We start from the raw sequence: 18,923 nt of genomic DNA, 5'->3' as shown, positions 1-18,923 counted from the left end.
AATTAAACTGATTTATTCTTTATAAACTGAATTTCTGTTGTAAGTTTGTCATCTTTCTCATTTGGCCTTGTAAATAATATTTATTTGTTTTGGATTTTGTTCAGTGTGAGATATTTTCTCTACACATTAAGCCTTATATTAAGAAATGTATCTGTTTACTTTTAGAATGTTTAGAAACTCTTTGTCATCTTTCCTCAGATTCATTGTCATTCAAGTCCCTGATTTTCTGAATTGTATCTGTCATCTTGTTCTATCTTTGAAAAGACATTAACAACTTCCTTTATAACTATTGATTTCACCACGCACTGCTGGCCCCACAGAGCCTCAGGCTAACTTAGTGAATGTGTGATTTATTTACTTACTTCTTACATCCAGTTGCTAACTTCTTTGCTTCTCTTTTGACTATGCTGCTGCTGCTGCTAAGTCACTTCAGTCGTGTCCGACTCTGTGTGACCCCATAGACAGCAGCCCACCAGGCTCCCCTGTCCCTGGGATTCTCCAGGCAAGAACTCTGGAGTGGGTTGCCATTTCCTTCTCCAATGCATGAAAGTGAAAAGTCAAAGTGAAGTCGCTCAGTCGTGTCTGACCCTCAGCGACCCCATGGACTACAGCCTTCCAGGCTCCTCCGTCCATGGGATTTTCCAGGCAGGAGTACTGGAGTGGGATGCCGTTGCCTTCTCCGCTTTTGATTATATGTTTCAAGTAAAAAACAAAAAGAACAACTTTGTTACAAGTAAAATAAATTAAGTTTTGGTTTGAATCTGCAAAATATTCAGCATTAATTAAAGAAAGTACACACAAGTGATTCTTTCGCCCAGTTATTTTTATCTGGTTAAGTTCTGCTAACAATATAATTCATCATGTAAAAATGGTTCGATTCCTGCATCATTTATTATTACAGTGGTCTTTAAATACTGTCTGCCTCAAGAATCTAGAGCTCCGTTTGCATTATATGGCTGCTAAACCCTTATATTCCCAAATGAGAATAAAAGAATACCATCAAGAAAGAGGAAAATGACTCTGAGTATGTGGAATGAGATGGAAACAAGGCTATTCCACAGCCACAGAAATGCACAAACATCCCCTCTTCTGTTTGCCATGAACAATTTTTTTTTTTGCCATAACAATGCTAACCATATTTCATTCCTCAGTGTCCTAGAGAAATATTATTAAAATGTATTTATATTAATAATTAGTCGTTGTTGTTTAGTTTCTAAGTCATGTCTGACTCTCTTGCCACTTGATGGACTATAACCCACCAGGCTCCTCTGTCCATGGGATTTCCCAGGCAAGAATACTGGATAATTCAAGACTGACCTCTGCTTTCTTAAACCACCATCTTTAGAATTATCCAGCAGAGGTCCAAACACCCTATGAATTCCTTTCCAAGCCCTTCTTCTGAGACGCCCTACAGCTACTCTGGGGGGTGTTCACCCTTGCTGTGCCAAAACTAATAGACTCTGACTCTGTTATGCATCCATCTGAGGTTTTACTACAGGCCTAGCATCATTTCCTGACACGTGTCTTTATTTCCTGGTCGGAAGGGCAATTAGAAGAGCCCCTGTGATCTTAGACTATCTACCTTGTGGGAACATAACGGCAACCATGTCATTTCCATTGCTTTGATGATCAAAAGAGAAGGTAATTGTGTGTGAATTATAAAATATTACTCAAATTTTAGTTGCTAATGCTATCATATTCCATTTTCCTACTATTTAGGCAGAATTCCATTTTTGTCACCCAACGTCCACGGCCACTTGTACTAGCTTTCACTGAGAGATAATTCTACTTTCTGCACTGCACTTAGAGGTAAGTCTGATTGCTTAAATGTGTCATCAACAGTTTATTAATTGAAGATGCAGGGCTCAAAAATACATTTCTTAAGTTTCTCTACTTACCTCTGTATATCTTATGACTGATGTTTATTTGGTAGACTCCATTGACTCTGATTTTAAGTAATTCATAAGAAGCAGAGTATAATTGGCAAGCTCTCTAATAAGAAGAATATTATGTTTCCTGAATACTGTTTGATTGTAAACCAAGTAATGTACCAAACATGTCAGACTTTTGTAGTCATGGTTGCTGCTGCTACTGCTGCTAAGTCGCTTCAGTCATGTCCGACTCTGTGCGACCCCAGAGACGGCAGCCCACCAGGCTTCCCCGTCCCTGGGATTCTCCAGGCAAGAACACTGGAGTGGGTTGCCATTTCCTTCTCCAATGCATGAAAGTGAAAAGTGAAAGTGAAGTTGCTCAGTCGTGTCAGACTCTAGCGACCCCATGGACTGTAGCCCACCAGGCTCCTCCGTCCATGGGATTTTCCAGGCAAAAGTACTGGAGTGGGATGCCATTGCCTTCTCCGTTGTAGTCATGGTACGTAAGCAAAAAGCAGGATTCCATTTCAAACCTAATATCCAAATCTCCAGGGCTGGAATCCAAGCATCCTAATATTTTAGAAGTACCCAAAGCACACTAAAATAGGATTCCAAAGGAAGGTCTAGATAACTATGCTCTTGACAAATCTTATATACATCTTAAATTTCTAAAAAAAGTTTCATCTTTCAAATCACAGAAGGGAAAAAAACAAAACGTTCATGAGTCAAAACCATTTTCAAATAAGCTGAACATTTTGTTTTAATATTTCCAAAAAAAACTATAGTATTTCAAGGAAAAGAAAGTCAAGAGGCAAAGTAAAATTTTCTTACTCCGAAAACAGTGATAGCAGACGTAGAGAAGAGCCCTGTGGTTGCCAAGGGGAGGGGAGTGTGGGAGGGGAGGATTGGAAGTTTGGGATTAGCAGATGAAAACTATCAATATTACATATGGAGTGGAGAAATAGCAAGGTTCTATTGTACAACACTGGAAACTATATTCAAAATCCTGTGATAAACCATAATGGAAAAAATATGAAAAAGAATGTATATGTATAATTGAATCACTGTTCTGTACAGTGTAAGTTAACATAACATTGTAAATCAAGTATACTTCAATAATCTTTTTTTAAAGGGATATAATAAATTATTCAGTTGTCATTTATGACATCTCTAGTAGATTGAAAATTCTCTAATTCTTCGTAGCCCTACCATGATTTACATCAGCTTTAAAAATTATCATTAAGGTAGAAGAGGGATCAGAATTTTTTTCGGTTAGTGGGTCACAGGGTAAAGATGTTAAACCTTTCAGTCATTCAGCTTCTATCTCAACTACTTAAGTCTGCCATTATAGCACAAAAGCAATCCTGGCAAACAAGTGAATGGGTGTGGATGTGGTTCAGAAATTTTTAATTTACTAAAACAAGCACAGGCCTTAGTGTGCCAGTCCCTGACATGGAAGTTAATTCCTTTTTCTTTTTTTTACTGATTATTATTAAGAAATCTAAGTGTTTGTAAAAAAAATTTTGAGACCATTTGAGGGCTTGGCATCTGATGCAGTACCTAGGGAATCCCAAAATTTAAATATTGTCAGTGGCTTATGATGCTTATTTTTTAGTTTTTCCTCAAGAAGTGCATTAAAAAAAAAAGTTTCTTAAACATTTTAACTTATCTTGTTAGATAGGAAGTTAGGCATGAGCATGGAGGGGTGGCCTAGCTGAAAAAGAGTGCAAGCTGATCTCTAAACCCCACCCCAGACCCTCCAGGAGAGCTCACACATGTGCTACACAATAACCACACTTTTCCATCCAGTGCTATCCCCCTAGGTGCACACTGGATACAAACTAAGCACAGGAACTTCTCCAACTCCCCCACACGCACTCTTGACGCACAGCTGTGTCCTCAAGTGACCTTAGACAACTGGGAGCCTACTGGTTTGCTGCTGCTGCTGCTGCTGCTGCTGCTAAGTCGCTTCAGTCGTGTCCAACTCTGTGCGACCCCATAGACGGCGGCCCACCAGTCGCTTTAATCTGTCCTACTCTCTGCGATCCCATGGACTGTAACCCACCAGACTCTGTCCGTGGGATTCTCCAGGCAAGAATACTGGAGTGGTTGCCGTATCCTCCTCCAGGAGATCTTCCAGACCCAGAGACTGACCCCGCGTCTTTTATGTCTCCTGCGTTAGTCCATGGGTTCTTTACCACTAGTGCCACCTGGGACTCCCCGGAGAAAGAGCACAGGCCCTAGAGCATGCGGGCTTCAGCAGTTGCAGCTCCCAGGCTCTAGGGCACAGGGTCAATAGTTGTGGCACATGGGTTTAGTTGCTCCTTGGCATATGGAAATCTTTCTAGATCAGGGATGGAACTTGTGTCTCCTGTGTTGGCAGGCAGATTCTTTACCACTGAACCACCTGGGAAGCCCCTCTTCTACTCTTGATTCCTGCTTCCAAATAAATTATCTGACCTTCTATCTTTTGTCAGAGCATCCGACAAAAGTAATTGTCGGATTACTGAATTGGAGTAATTCAGTCACCATGCAAAATTGATAAATGTAATTTCTTTCACAATTTTTTATCAACAGTGGGTGTGTTATTCTGAGATAGCAAACCAAAATATAATTTCCAACATTTTGGATTGTTTTAAATTGATTAATAAGTAAACTGAGTATTCGGACACTTTCTAAGGGAGATAAAGATCCATATAGTAAGAAAACCAAAGTACTTAGTCACAAAGCAGTATTCTGCTTATCTTTAGTTTTCCTTATAAAAATTTAAATTATATATAACATGGTAAATTCAACGTGACTTATAAGTCACTTGTAATGTACTTAAAATTAGCATATTTTAAAAGTAATTTTATATTTTATTACGTTTTATATTTTATATAATTTTATAGTATATATTATATATAAATATTATATATTTTTATAGTAATTTTATATTTTATTACATGTTGGAAAAGACTCTGATGCTGGGAGGGATTGGGGGCAGGAGGAGAAGGGGACGACAGAGGATGAGATGGCTGGATGGCATCACTGACTTGATGGACATGAGTCTGAGTGAACTCCAAGAGTTGGTGATGGACAGGGAGGCCTGGCGTGCTGCGATTCATGGGGTTGAAAAGAGTCGGACACGACTGAGCGACTGATCTGATCTGATCTGATTACATGTTTTTATATATTTTAAAAACCTGCATATATATATTGTCATTATTATTCAAACTAACTTGTAAAAAATGAGAAATGAAATTGTTAACTCAGAAGAAAATAGTTCTTAAACAGAAATGGAGCATATTAGTGTGTCCTGCCTAGAAAATAGGTGTTCTCAGCAGAGCACTCTCATTTCCTGAGAACTTGCTAACTTGCTGAGATTTTGATATTGCTTTTGTCATGTCCTTGAATTGTTCTTAATAAAATTTCCTAGTTCTGCAAAAGGGAAACTTGTAATAATTCTTGCTTTTCTTCATTTGAAGAAATGTTGTCTAATAGATTAATTGTTTAGACAAGAGGACAACCATTTCTTGTCCTGAGGTACTTACAACTTACACTTACCTACTGCTGCAATAATGTCTCCTCTGATAACTATTTTTTATATTATTTTCCTAAGACCAGGTCCTGAATTAAAAGTGACTGCTGGTAACAACAAAGACTTACTCATGAGTAAAGAAGGCTGATAAAATAAGTTGGCATTAGAGACATTTATATTTTCTATATCTTAATTAGCTCAACAAGGCAGTGAAAGGCCATTTTATCAAGGACTCAACTTTAATATGAATATGCTTTAGTTATACCATATTTTACAATTGGTATAAATCTATTCTAATCACAATTCACATAAAACCTATTTGTTAGCAAACTGATTGGTAAGAAAAATTGTTTCTAGGAATAAAACACACTTGTCAATGCTGAAAAAAATGTTAATTCTTTATTGAATTGGTAATAATATCCCTCTGTTTTTTTTTTTGTCTATTTATTTTAAATTGAAGGATAATTGCTTTACAATATTGTGCTGGTTTCTGGCATACATCAACATGAACCAGCCAAATGTATAGTTCTGTCCCCTCCCTCTTTAACCTCCCTCCCACCTCCCACCCCATCATACCCCTCTCAGTTGTTTCACAGCCCTGGTTTGAGTTTCCTGCATCATACAGCAAATTCCCATGGGCTATCTATTTTACACGTGGTGATATATATGTTTCCATGCCTCCTACTCTCCTTCTGTCTTATGTTTTCGGTTTTTGACCAAGAAGCACGTGGGATCTTAGCTCCCCAACCAGGGATTGAACCCATACTCTCATGCACCAGAAGGTGAAATCTTAACCACTGGACTGCCAGGGAAGTCCTTGGAAATCTTAACACATGCTTCATAAAATAGATTAGACAGTCTTGGAAGCTTGAAAATGCCCTCACTGGCCCTGATACCTTCTTATCCTCAGGGTAACCATTAACTGATTGCATATTAAGGATACAGTTAAGGTTAGTTGTACTACACTTAATCTTAGCCAAAATACATGTTTGAATGTGAACATTGGACCAGAAAGAAGGCTGAGTACCAAAGAACTGATGCTTTCAAGCTTACTGGAGCAGACTCTTGAGAATCCCTTGGACTGCCAGGAGATCACACCAGTAAATCCTGAAGGAAATCAACCCTAGAAATTCACTGGAAATACTGATGCTGAAGCTGAAGCTCCAATACTTTGGCCACTTAATGTGAAGAACCGACTCATTGGAAAAGACCCTGATGCTGGGAAAAATTGAAGGCAGGAGGAGAAGGGGATGACAGAGGATGAGATGGTTGGATGATATCACCGACTCGATGAACATGAGTTTGAGCCAGCCCTGCGAGTTGGTGAAGGACAGGGAGGCCTGGTTTGCTGCAGTTCATGACGTCACAAAGAGTCAGACACGACTAAGCAACTCAACAAAAACAAGGTTAGCTGTATTTCAAGCCCCAATCAGAAATTCTATCTGTCTCTGTTCTGATTTTGTTTTTTTTCAATAGGTGGTTGGCATTATTCTTTTATTATTGCTTGAAAGTTCCTACTACAATTTACAAAGCAGAAGTTAGGTTTCTAGGGAGAAAGAACAAATGAGACCAGTTTCTCAGAATGTTGGCAGAACAGGTTGTAGCAAGTACTTCTGAGGACTGATACAGGAAATAGGGTCAGAGGCTCAGGCTCCCAGAACCAGATGACATGGCTTGTGGAGCAGACATCTCACATATGGCCCTGAGTCAGGATTTCCAGGTTTAATGCTGAAGCAGATGATTTCATGGGGTGAACTTCTGACTTAAGACGAGAAGAATTAAAATTAATTATCTCGTTCTTGGATAGATCTGAAGAGGAAGGTTTAGCTGCAGTCATTTGACTTAAAATATGTTCACTATAGTTTTACTGTTCATTCTCTAGTTGGACTATGAGAAAACCTTTTTAAAAATCTGGTCATCAGGACTTCCCTGGTGGTTCAGTGGTGAAGAATCCACCCTCCAATGCAGGGGACATGCGTTCAATCCCTGGTCAGGGAACTAAGATCTCATGTACCACTGGACAACTAAGCTCACATGTACCATCAAAGATCTCATAGGCTGCAGCTAAGACCTGATGCAGCCAAATAAATAAACAAAATCTAGCCACCAGTTTAAACGGACTTGCTTGGGAGAATTGGAATGATACAACTTCTGAATGGTGATTTCTTCTAATTGAGCTCTCAGAATTCATAAAAAATACTTTGCAGGAAATAGTATATGCATTACTGTGTAATTAAGAGTGCCTAAGAAGACAATTCTCTTGAAAATACAACATGAATTTACCATTCCTATTTGAAAAGTAGTTAACTGTTGATCTAAGTGGTTTTTTTGAGTCCTATGATTTTATGGCAAATTGTTATTTGGATAGATTAAAAAAAACCAGAACAAAACCAAACCCCAAATTTTCAGTCAGGCCATGCCAGAGATGTTATATTTGAAGGAAAATCACTTGATTATATATGACATCATACAATTAAGAAAATAAAGGCTATTTTCATACACAGAGATTATATGTCCAAATTCCTTCTACTAAGCAAGTCTGTTGCTACTCTGGGGCTTACAGCATCCAGCCTTAGAGGAACTATAGAATGTTATTTCTTGGCAGATGCCTTGGTGTAGTTGAAGATTCTGGTTTCCAAGTTTGGAATGAATGACTAGAAAAGGACAATCAAGTCATATTTCACATGAGAAAGATGGTGAGTAAATAATTCTAGATACTTTGAAACTCCAGGTTTATTATTTATTGTCTTAGTTTTGTCAACCATACCACAAGGATATTGTTAAATGTTTATCAATATCATTTGTTGTCCCTGCATAAATGAAATAATCAAAATAGAACAAATCATTGGTTCTGAATAAGAAAAGCCACTAATCAAATCCACCTCTTTGTGGATGGCCACTGCATGTCCCTGGAAATGTGATTCTGCTGTCTTGCCTTTATCCTCACCAAACATTTGGCTGTATGAGAGAAAAAAAAAAAAAAGACTAGGCCAAAACAGCTTACGTTTCTCAAAATCTGAGATAAACAATCAACTGTAAGAAACTCTTCAAAGCCATGAAAATTAGAGGACTTCCAAAGCCTTGAATTTTGAGATTGCCTTTTAGGACCAAAGATTTTTTTTTTTCACTAAAATTGATTCAAATTTATCCACATGGAATTATTGTTGACAATATCAAAATCTGAGCTATAATTACTACTTTCACACTTTGTGCTTCAAACCAGTTGTTCTGAAAGTTAGACTCCCCAGCACATGATTTCCTATTACTACAAAACTGTCATGCAGTGCTCAAAAGTTGTCAACAATTTTTTCTTTAAAATAATGTAATAAACTGATCTCAGCAAAACAGCAGTGAGTGGTGGCATGAAGTGAGATCTTAGTTCCCTGCCCAGGAATTGAACTTGGGTAGCCTGGATGAGAACCAGAAATCCTAGCTACCAGGTCAGCAAGGACTGGAGGCTAAACTGGATCTTTACCCCCAGTGAAAAATGTATTTATCACGGAGGCAGAAACTGTAAATGCAGGTACAAAGCTTGTTGTTAGAGACATAGAACAGCAACAAGGTGGAGAGCACAGACCAGAAAGACAGAAGCAAGGCAGAGATGAACACCTGGAGAGAAAGTGTGTGGTGTCGCCCTAGTGAGGAGGAGTGTCGTAAAGAGTGGTTTAAGTTATTTATACAGTTCAGTTCTTCCAGGTCTTTGTCTTCCTTCAGGCCAATTATCTGTTCTCTTTTTCCACACCTGACCTATTCTGGGACCCTCTCGTGGGGTGCATGCACCCCTCAGCCAAGATGGAACTCAAATTGAAGGCTTCTGGGATGAGCAAGACTCATTGTGGCCTGGAGTTATCACCTGATTTTGACCCACTAGGAGCCTTTCTGCACATGTGTAGCGTCTCCCTTGTTGCAAAAGAGCAGAGAGGGAGATCCCTTAATCCTTTCCTCTAACAGGTTTTTGCCCCTATTTGTCCTTGCCATGACTACCTTATGGTGTTTACAAGAGACAGACACTGGCTATTTGCTCTATTTCTGTTGCTATTTCCATTTCAGAGGGTGAACAGGAGGCTGATTGCAAATACCTCTGCTGGAGCCCAACTCTCTCTTGTCTCAGGAAATGCAAGCAGAGGCTGGTTGTCAGTGTTCAGCCTGGAGCCTATCTATCTCCTATGTCAGTGCTATCACATACCAGACAGTTCAAACTGGCAAATGCCTGAGACAGACAATAGGATTTTCAACTCTAGGGCAACTTTCAAACCTGCAAAAGTCCTATGCTTATGAACAGTTTATCATTTATGACCTCAGTTTTATGCCCATTAGATGCTTAATTTCACTTGATTGAGGCAAAGTGGACACTAATTATATCCCAACAATCTGTTTTCAATGAATGGGTTGGAGGTAGAAATTCCTGTTTTATCCAGGGGAAAATGTAAAGGAATTACTACTGTTCTTTTTCATTCAAGAAGATCAATTGATATCATTATATGTGTATCTGATAGTGAATATCATTGACTTACTTCATAATGAATGTGCTAAGCGGCTTCAGTCATGGCTGACTCTTTGTGACTGCATGGACTCTAGCCTGCCAGACTCCTCTGTCCATGGGATTCTTCAGGCAAGAATACTGAAGTAGGTTGCCATGTCCTTCTCCATTTTAATGAATATTTGACTTATAAAAACAATGTACTTGTATATAAAATTTATTTGATTTTGATTATGCAATACATTTTTCCTAAGTGTCAAATATGCACCCAGCACTTTGCTGAGGGTCATGATCTATCAATGAACTAAGCAGACAGAAATCCTTGATTATTATGAATATTACAGTAGAAATATCATGTAAAAAACACTAGCAAACAATTCAACAGTTCATTTAAAATAGAAGACATTATGACAAGTGAGATTTACTCCAGGAACACAAGAATGATTTCAATATTAGGAAATTCAAAAGTATTATCCACTGTACTGATAGATCTAAGTATAAAAAAATACAGGATCCTCTCCACTGATGCAGAGAAGGTGTGAGAAAAAATCCAATGGGCTTTCTGATTAATATCAACAACAAACACAACTTAATAATATAGAATAGCATAGACACTTCCCTAATACAAAGTGTATATAGAGAAACCAGTAGGTGAGAATGAAATACTGTTAAGGAGACAGTATTAGCTAGTGAAGCTGGAATTCAGGATGTCAATGTGCAGAAGGGAGATTAGATAAGCAAAAAGGAGTTTGCATGGTTTGTAGAGAAAATTTATTTTATCTTGATGATATTAGGAAATGATGAATTATGGTCAGCAGGGCATTTGATTAACTTTAGGTTTCATAAACAGCATTGTTTTCTATACATTGAGTGCTAAGTTGCTTCAGTCTTATCTGACTCTTTGCCACCCTGTGGACTTTAGCCCTCCAGGATCCTCTAGTAGAACAAATTTGAGTCAAGAAGACATGGAGGTGATTGTAATAAAGAACAGTGGGGATCTGTGTGCAGGGAGGTGTGGACAGAATACTGAACACTTAGTCGGACTTTGATTAATGCAGTACTTAATTCACAGGCAGAAAAAAATAACCCAAATAATGTAATAGGGAAGAACCAATCTGACTCCATACGGGATATCTTTCTTTTAGCTTAACCTTTGTATTTTATTGCTTTTCCTACAAGTTAATCATGAAGGGATGTGGCTTGTAGTTTAGATACATAATGGCTCATCTCTGGTCTCCCAGGCCTTACAGTTAAACTAACATACCTTTGTTTAGCTCACAGGAAACATTCTTACCTGCTCACCTATGAATAGGTATAGAAAAGAAGAAATGAACATATCTCCTTTTCAGTCTGGCAGAACCAGGAAATATTTGCGACAAATTTTTGCCTTTGTTACTGTATTGCCTTACCTCCCTTTCTTTGCTTTATAAAAGAAACTAGCATCCAAACTCAGGTAAGATGGATCTTTTGAACACTAGCCCACCATCTTCTCGCTCTGCTGGCTTTCTGAATGAAGTTGCTATTTCTTGCCCTAACAACCTGTCTCTACATTTAACGGCCCATTGTGTGGTGAGCAGTACAAGCATGGATTCAGTAATGATAAAATTTACTCATCTTATTTTATTTAAAAATCTTTGAGGATCTTGAAATAACAAGGGGTCAATGTTTTTTGTTAAAATAATTATTTCACAATTCTAGGGATTAATAGAATATGAAGTAATAGGAAGTTTATGTTATGACTTCTATCTTTTATTGAAGTCTAAGATGTGGTTTTCTTTTTGGTTAATATTTTCTTGTTTTTATAATATTTAACATGTTTTGTTAGATTATTTTTATTTGTATAATTTAAATAGGTGTATAGACAACATACAGAAGAAGCTCTCTTAACTAAAAAGCAAACAAACAAAGCATATTGCACTTATTGCAAAAAAATATGTAATATGTGAGAAAAACTTCTCAGAGGTACAGACTGTGTGACATGATTTTTTTTCTAGCATCTGTACACTGTTATTTTCTAACCTCATGTATTTAATGACAGGAAAGAAAGAAATCACATATGCTTCTTCATATATTTACATTTTAAAATTATCCATACAAGGTTAGTGTGTTGTCATTCTCCACTAGGCAAATTCTTTTATTTTCCTTTGATTATGGACAATGTACATAATTTAGGTTTCAAGTTTCTCATCATCTCAGTGGTTTCTACTATAATCAGAATCTTTAAAGAATGCAATTAGAGACAAATGCAAGAAAGTATGCTATGAACTGTTAAAACGATGTGAAGTATAGCAGAATTTTAAGTGGGATACCATTGGATTTATGGGAGTGATGCAGTTGCACTGTGTCTTGAAAAATGTGGAAAATTTGGCTCGGCAGAGGTGAAGTGTATTCTAGTCTTTTAGTTCAGAGCCTGCATAAGGTATCGCCACCAAAGGAATGAATATTTATGTTACATTAAATTGCTAGTAGGGATTCCATCTTCAGGTAATTATAACTGATCCAGAAATTTTTTGTCATCTGTATAATGTTGGGCACAAAAAAATTAACTATTTACTTTTATATTGATTTACTTTGATTGTTTGGGACTTGTTATTACTGAATTACATTTTATACATAAAGCCTTATCTCTTTGTTATCATTCTTCTCCATTTATTAAATAAATACATTTTTGAAGGCTGTCAATATGTTGTTGTTGTTGTTCAGTTGCTAAGTCACGTCCGACCCTTTGCAGTTCTGTGGACTGCAGCACCCCAGGCATCTCTGTCCTTCACCATCTCTCAGAGTTTGTTCAAACTCATGTCCATTGAATTGATGATGCCATCCCACCATCTCATCTTTTGTTGCCCCCTTCTCTTCCTGCCCTCAATCTTTCCCAGCATCAGTGTCTTTCCAGTGAGTCAGCTCTTTGCATCAGGTGGCCAAAGGACTGGAGCTTCAGCTTCAACATCAGTCCTTCCAGTGAATATTCAAGGTTGATTTCCTTTAGAACTGACTGGTTTGATATCCTTGTAGAGATCATTTAATTCATCCATTTGGTGTTTACAGAATAAAGGAGCTCTCCAGAAGAGTGTGGTGGTTCAGCCTAAAATGTCCAATTTATTAAGAGCTGAGAATAGCAGACAATCAGAGGCTCTGATTCCTAAGAGTCCTCTTACCTCTTTTTTATCTAGTATCCACTTGGACAGATGCTCGGTAATTTCTCTGAAAGGTAAAATATTGAACATAACTGTGAAAGAAGTCTTAAAGAGTGCAAAAAGCATGGATTAGTTTTTAACTAATAGCTGTGAGTTAGCAGAGGTTCATTTTCGACAGAAGGTGGCATTCAAAAATATACTTTGAAACCTAATTTTATTGCTTTTAAGTATGGCTTTGTGGTATGTCTTATTCTGATGAATAAATATACTGTAATTGACAAATACAATTAAGTAAGTAATTTTTCTTGGCCAATATTAATATAGATTGTATATGAGTGGAAATTTTTTTAAAAATTGGTAGTTTGCTGTTCCAAATATAAATAATACCTCTCAATAAACACTTAAATATAGTTTTAAGCATAAGAGCTTTTTGAACTGGAAATTTTCCTACAAAAATGGCATTATTAAGCTTCATTTTCAAGATAAAGCAATTGAAGCCAGAATAATGATGTACATTATGAAGATAATACAGTCCAGTAGTGATAATCTAAGATTCGAAATCCACTTGTGTGGCTTTCAGGTAAGCATGTCCACATTAATATGTGCCCCCCCCTCCACTTTTTAAAATTAAATAGGACCTTTTGCTTCTATAGATTGATATTGAAGTTCAGCTTGTTTTTGCCTAAATGAAGTAAAAATATCAAATCAGTGGATAAACTAGATTATTTTTCAAATGCATATATTTTATATTTTGCAGCTAAAGGGTTGATATTTTTAAAGGAAAATGATGGAAACAATGAGAAAAACTATAACCATTTTATTTACAAAGTCATTGTCCTGAAATCAGAATCACAGTTCTTTGACAGTTAAAAACTTGCATTCTTGAAATTAATTTAATTTTTCCTATGGTGTTTAAGAAATGATTATCATTCTACCAACGCTTGGTATCTTTTTGCTATACAAAATTTGAGATATTATCAACACTAATAATGAAAATATTTCCAACACACTCAAAGAATTGTCTGGAGATATCATCTCTATGGTTGACTGATTTTAAATAGGAAACTAAAAATTCATGTTGTTGCTTTCAATGAAGCATATCAGTGATTCACTTAGAGAAAGGAAAATCTTTTTCTAAACCATTTAACTCCTAGTTTTAAACAATAGTTACTAGTTCAGTTCCCCTTACACTAATAATAACCTCTATTTCTAGTATATTTTCCAGTTAAGATGATTTCCTATAAACACTCTCTTGTTAACTCATCACACTCACTCTTGGAATTAGTGAGATGACTATGCTTGTGAAACCGGCTGAGTGTGTAAAAATATGCTGAGAATGAACGATGTTACTTATCTCTGATCTTTTCACTCCAAACTAATTGGGATTTCCTCCACCCCACACATACTACTCCATGGTGTAACTCATCACAGGTTTTACCACTGTAATAAAAGTCACCAACTTTAAGATTATTTTTCAACCAATAAGTTAGCTGAGTCTGCCACACATAAAACAAGAAAGTAAAAAGTAGAGATTTCTCTGGTGACTGCACTGGTCAAGGAAGGCTTAATATAAGATTCAAAACTTTGGGCTGTGTATGCCCTACACAGTCTCAAGGAGAACTCTGAAAATTCATCTAGCTCAGATTAATCTCACTCTCCTCCATGACACTGGGCTGTGTTTCTTGAGCCTTAATATTACACTCATCAAGGCACATCTTCTCCCTCAGTTACGTATGTTGTGATGGTTCTGCATTGACCCATACCTCCTATCATACCTATCAGAGTGGTCCTTGACAAATCTGTGTGTTGAACTGAAAATGTACAAAAAGATAGGAGGAGGATCTGTCCTGATTTTCAATGGAGGAAGGGAAATACTATATTTAAACAGCCTATTGTGTGTCAGGCATTCAGCAAAGTGCTTTTCCATCTCTTAAAGTAGAAATCACTTAAAATAGATGTTATAACCATTGGTGTATTTTAAAATGAGTAGGAGAGAGCACTGCAACATTAAGAAGATTTTCTGAGGATTATAAGTGACTCAGTCAGTGAGCAGTCCACTCTGATCTGTCTCCATATAGCTACTGCTTTCCACTTCTTTATGGGGACTTCCATTAGAAATATTCTTCAGTAACAAAAGGTAACCCATTTTCCAAATGGGAGCACATTGTTTGTAATTGGGTTAGAAGTGTAGGGATTCCTTGTAAAATGTGTTCAGGCAATTATGGGCTTGACTCAGGGTTTCTGCTTAGAATTTGGAGAACTGAGAATTTCACACTGAGTTCAGTGACAAATGACCCTATCCTTAAGAAATGAATTTCCCTTAACAGGTTCATCACAGCACAGTTCTGGCTCTCAGTTTTTCTAGGCTAAGGAATGAGCCACTCACCTAGCTCTCCAATTGGACTAAGAAATCTTGAAAAGTCAGTGAATTCAAAGGAAATGATTAAAACACCAACACCACAGTTCAACTGATGTTTTTTTATTTTTTTTTAAATTTTATTTTATTTTTAAACTTTACATAATTGTATTAGTTTAATGTTTTTGAACTGTGGTGTTGGAGAAGAGAGTCTCAGACTGCAAGGAGATCAAACCATTTAATCCTAAAGGAAATCAACCCTGAGTATTCATTGGAAGGATTGATGGAAGGCTGATGGAAGGGTACCTGATGCAATGAGCTGATTCACTAGAAAATACCCCGATGCTGGAAAAGATTGAAAGCAGGAGGGGAAGGGGACATCAGAGGATGAGATGGTGCATGGCATCACCAAGTCAATGGACCTAAGTTTAAGCAAGCTCTGGGAGATGGTGTGAGACAGGAAAGCCTGGTGTGCTACAGTCCGTGGGGTTGCAGAGTCAGACATGACTGAGCAACTGAACAGCAACAAAAGAATTGTGTTCTTTATGTTCATTAATAAGCATTTATTTGTTATGGACCTATTTTTCAGCAAGTAAATTGTTCAGACATAAAAATATAAGCTGAGATATACTGACCAATCTGGGCAGTTCACAATCTACTTAAGTTGCAATTGTATTGTTGACAATATAATTGTAACAAATAAAAATAGATGAAATACAGAATTTAATGACATCAAGCTTTCCTTGCCTAAAACCTTTTCTCCATCCCCCCACCACATTAAAAATATCACCTCATCACTGTTTTTGTGACTATTATTTCACTATGCTTCTACTGATGTCCAACAGCTCTTACAATTCAGAGGCATTTTCTAGAATGTAGCAGGTGTTCAGTAAACACACATTCACCAAGCCTGCTAGTGATGATAAATGGACCTGGAGAGGGTTGGTTGGTAGATTTGAAAAAATATAGTTTAATTTAAATATGAAAGGAGTGCCAGTTGAGGCTAAGGGAAATGTACACAATGCTTTCTTTACTTGTTGTTGATTAGTTGCTCAGTCATTTCAGACTCTCTGCCACCCCATGGACTATAGCACACCAGGCTTCCCTGTCCTTCACCATCTTGCAAATCTTGCTCAAACTCACGTTCATTGTGCTGGTGATGCCATGCAAGCATCTTGTCCTCTGTCATCTCCCTCTCCTCCCACCTTCAATCTTTCCCAGCATTAGTTTAGTTCAGTTCAGTTCACTCAGTCGTGTCCGACTCTTTGCAACCCCATGAACCACAGCACATCAGGCCTCCCTGTCCATCACCAACTCCCGGAGTCCACCCAAACCCATGTCCATCGAGTCAGTGATGCCATCAAACCATCTCATCCTCTGTCATCCCCTTCTCCTCCAGCCCTCAATCTTTCCCAGCATCAGGGTCTTTTCAAATGAGTCAGCTCTCTGTATCAGGTGGCCAAAGTACTGGAGTTTCAGCTTCAACATCAGTCCCTCCAATGAACACCCAGGACTGATCTCCTTTAGGATGGACTGGTTGGATCTCCCTGTAGTCCAAGGGACTCTTAAGAGTCATCTCCAACACCACACTTCAAAAGCATCAATTCTTCGGTGCTCAGCTTTCTTTATAGTCCAACTCTCACATCCGTACATGACTACTGGAAAAACCATAGCCTTGACTAGATGGACCTTTGTCAAGAAAGTAATGTCCCTGCTTTCTAATATGCTGTCTAGTTTGGTCATAACTTTCCTTCCAAGAAGCAAGCGTCTTTTAATTTCATGGCTGAAATCAGTCCTTCCAATGAATATTCAGGATTGATTTCTTTTACGATTGACTGGATTTTATCTCCTTGCAGTCCAAGAGACTCTCAAGAATCTTCTCCAACACCACAGTTCAAAAGTTTCAATTCTTCAGAGCTTAGCCTTCTTTAGGTCCAACTCTCACATCCATCCATGACTACTGGAAAAATCATAGCTTTGACTAAACAGAGCTTTTTCCTCAAAGTAATGTGTCTGCTTTTTATTACACTGTCTGAGTTTTTCATAGCTTTTCTTTCAAGGGGTAAGCATCTGTTAATTTCATGGCTGCAGTTACCATCTTCAGTGATTATTTTACTTAACTGTATCAATGATTTCGCACAATGCAACCTGCCAAAGACCTGCAACATACTTCTGAGAACCTTTGTACACTCATCTAGGGTTCCAATCAGACTGAAACAAACAAACAAACAAACAAACAATATATATATATATGTATTAAATTCTACAGGTATATGTGTTTATTACTTTCTTAAATAGGCTCATGCTACTATAGCAATAAAGTGGTTAATTACCAATGTAAATAATAAGTGGAAGCTATTTGGAGGAAAACTCATTTTCCTTTAGTGGGGATTCAATAAACAAATGGTGCTGAAACATGAAGAAAATTTCATGTTTCTCTCTAGTGGTGACATAAGAGAGCAAAGCAGGTGGTAGCCAGGATTTTATTCCATGAAAGCTGGCACACAGATTAGTGGGCAATAAAGTGTAAGTTCTATATATAAGATTTGTGAGACTCCACGTATTCTCTTTTTTGATCCTTTAAAAATACTTAGCATGCCTGCTTGAATATTGTAAACTTGAGGACAAAGGTAAAATTTGTGAAGACAAGTGAAAAGACTCAAGCTGACATCTTGGATTTGAAATAATAGATTATTAACTTTAGGCATACGACAGCACTCCTCTCAGAGTATGTTAGAAACAATTAAAGGAAAAATTCCTTTGGCGTTTGAAAGGCATGGATATTTATGTATAGAACTGTGCCTCCCAGTGCAGGGAGATGATAATTCATGGGAATTCTCAAACACTAAATATCAATGGCACTTGATTCCCGTAATTACGTACACACACACACACACACACACACAATACTTCCTTGTTCAAATATCCCTAGAAGCCCAGTCTTTCTCCTGGTTGGGAGCCACTTGAGATAAGAAAGTAGTTGAGTGGAAAGAAAAGACTTATTTCCATCTTAATGAATGTTTTCGTGTTAGTAAAAATTGTGTTTTGTATTATTTTTGCACTCAAGCAACAAAAGTCAACTCTAGCTCTCTGTGGGGAAATGATAATGAAAATATTTTTATCAGAAGAACTATTAAAATCATTTAAAAAGTGAAGGAGGGTTATAAATCAATGTTCCCCTAGAGTTTTGGGATCTTTTTACTATTTTTGTTGCTACTGTCTAAGATAATTTGTCCCCAACTGGGTACCTGAGTGCCTCTTATCATACTTCAAATCCTTAGCAGAATGTGGTTGGCTCAGTTCTGGTCACGAGTCACTCACTTAGGAGTCTCTCATCTGAAGAACCAGGGGGTTATCTTAGAGGGTCCACTGGAGAAGCACTGCAGTGTGTAGTGCCTTGTAACTGATTTAAGTTATTTACACATAGACATTGGAAAATACCTTATTGGAAAAGACCCTGATGCTGGGAAAGATTGAAGACAGTAGGAGAAGGGGACAACAGAGGATGAGATGACTAGATGGCATTACTGAGTCAATGGACATGAGTCTGAGCAGGCTCTGG

The sequence above is a fragment of the Bos javanicus genome, chromosome 20 (assembly GCF_032452875.1).
Source record: "Bos javanicus breed banteng chromosome 20, ARS-OSU_banteng_1.0, whole genome shotgun sequence".
Lineage (NCBI taxonomy): Eukaryota > Metazoa > Chordata > Mammalia > Artiodactyla > Bovidae > Bos > Bos javanicus.
Note: the sequence above shows the minus strand (reverse complement) of the source record.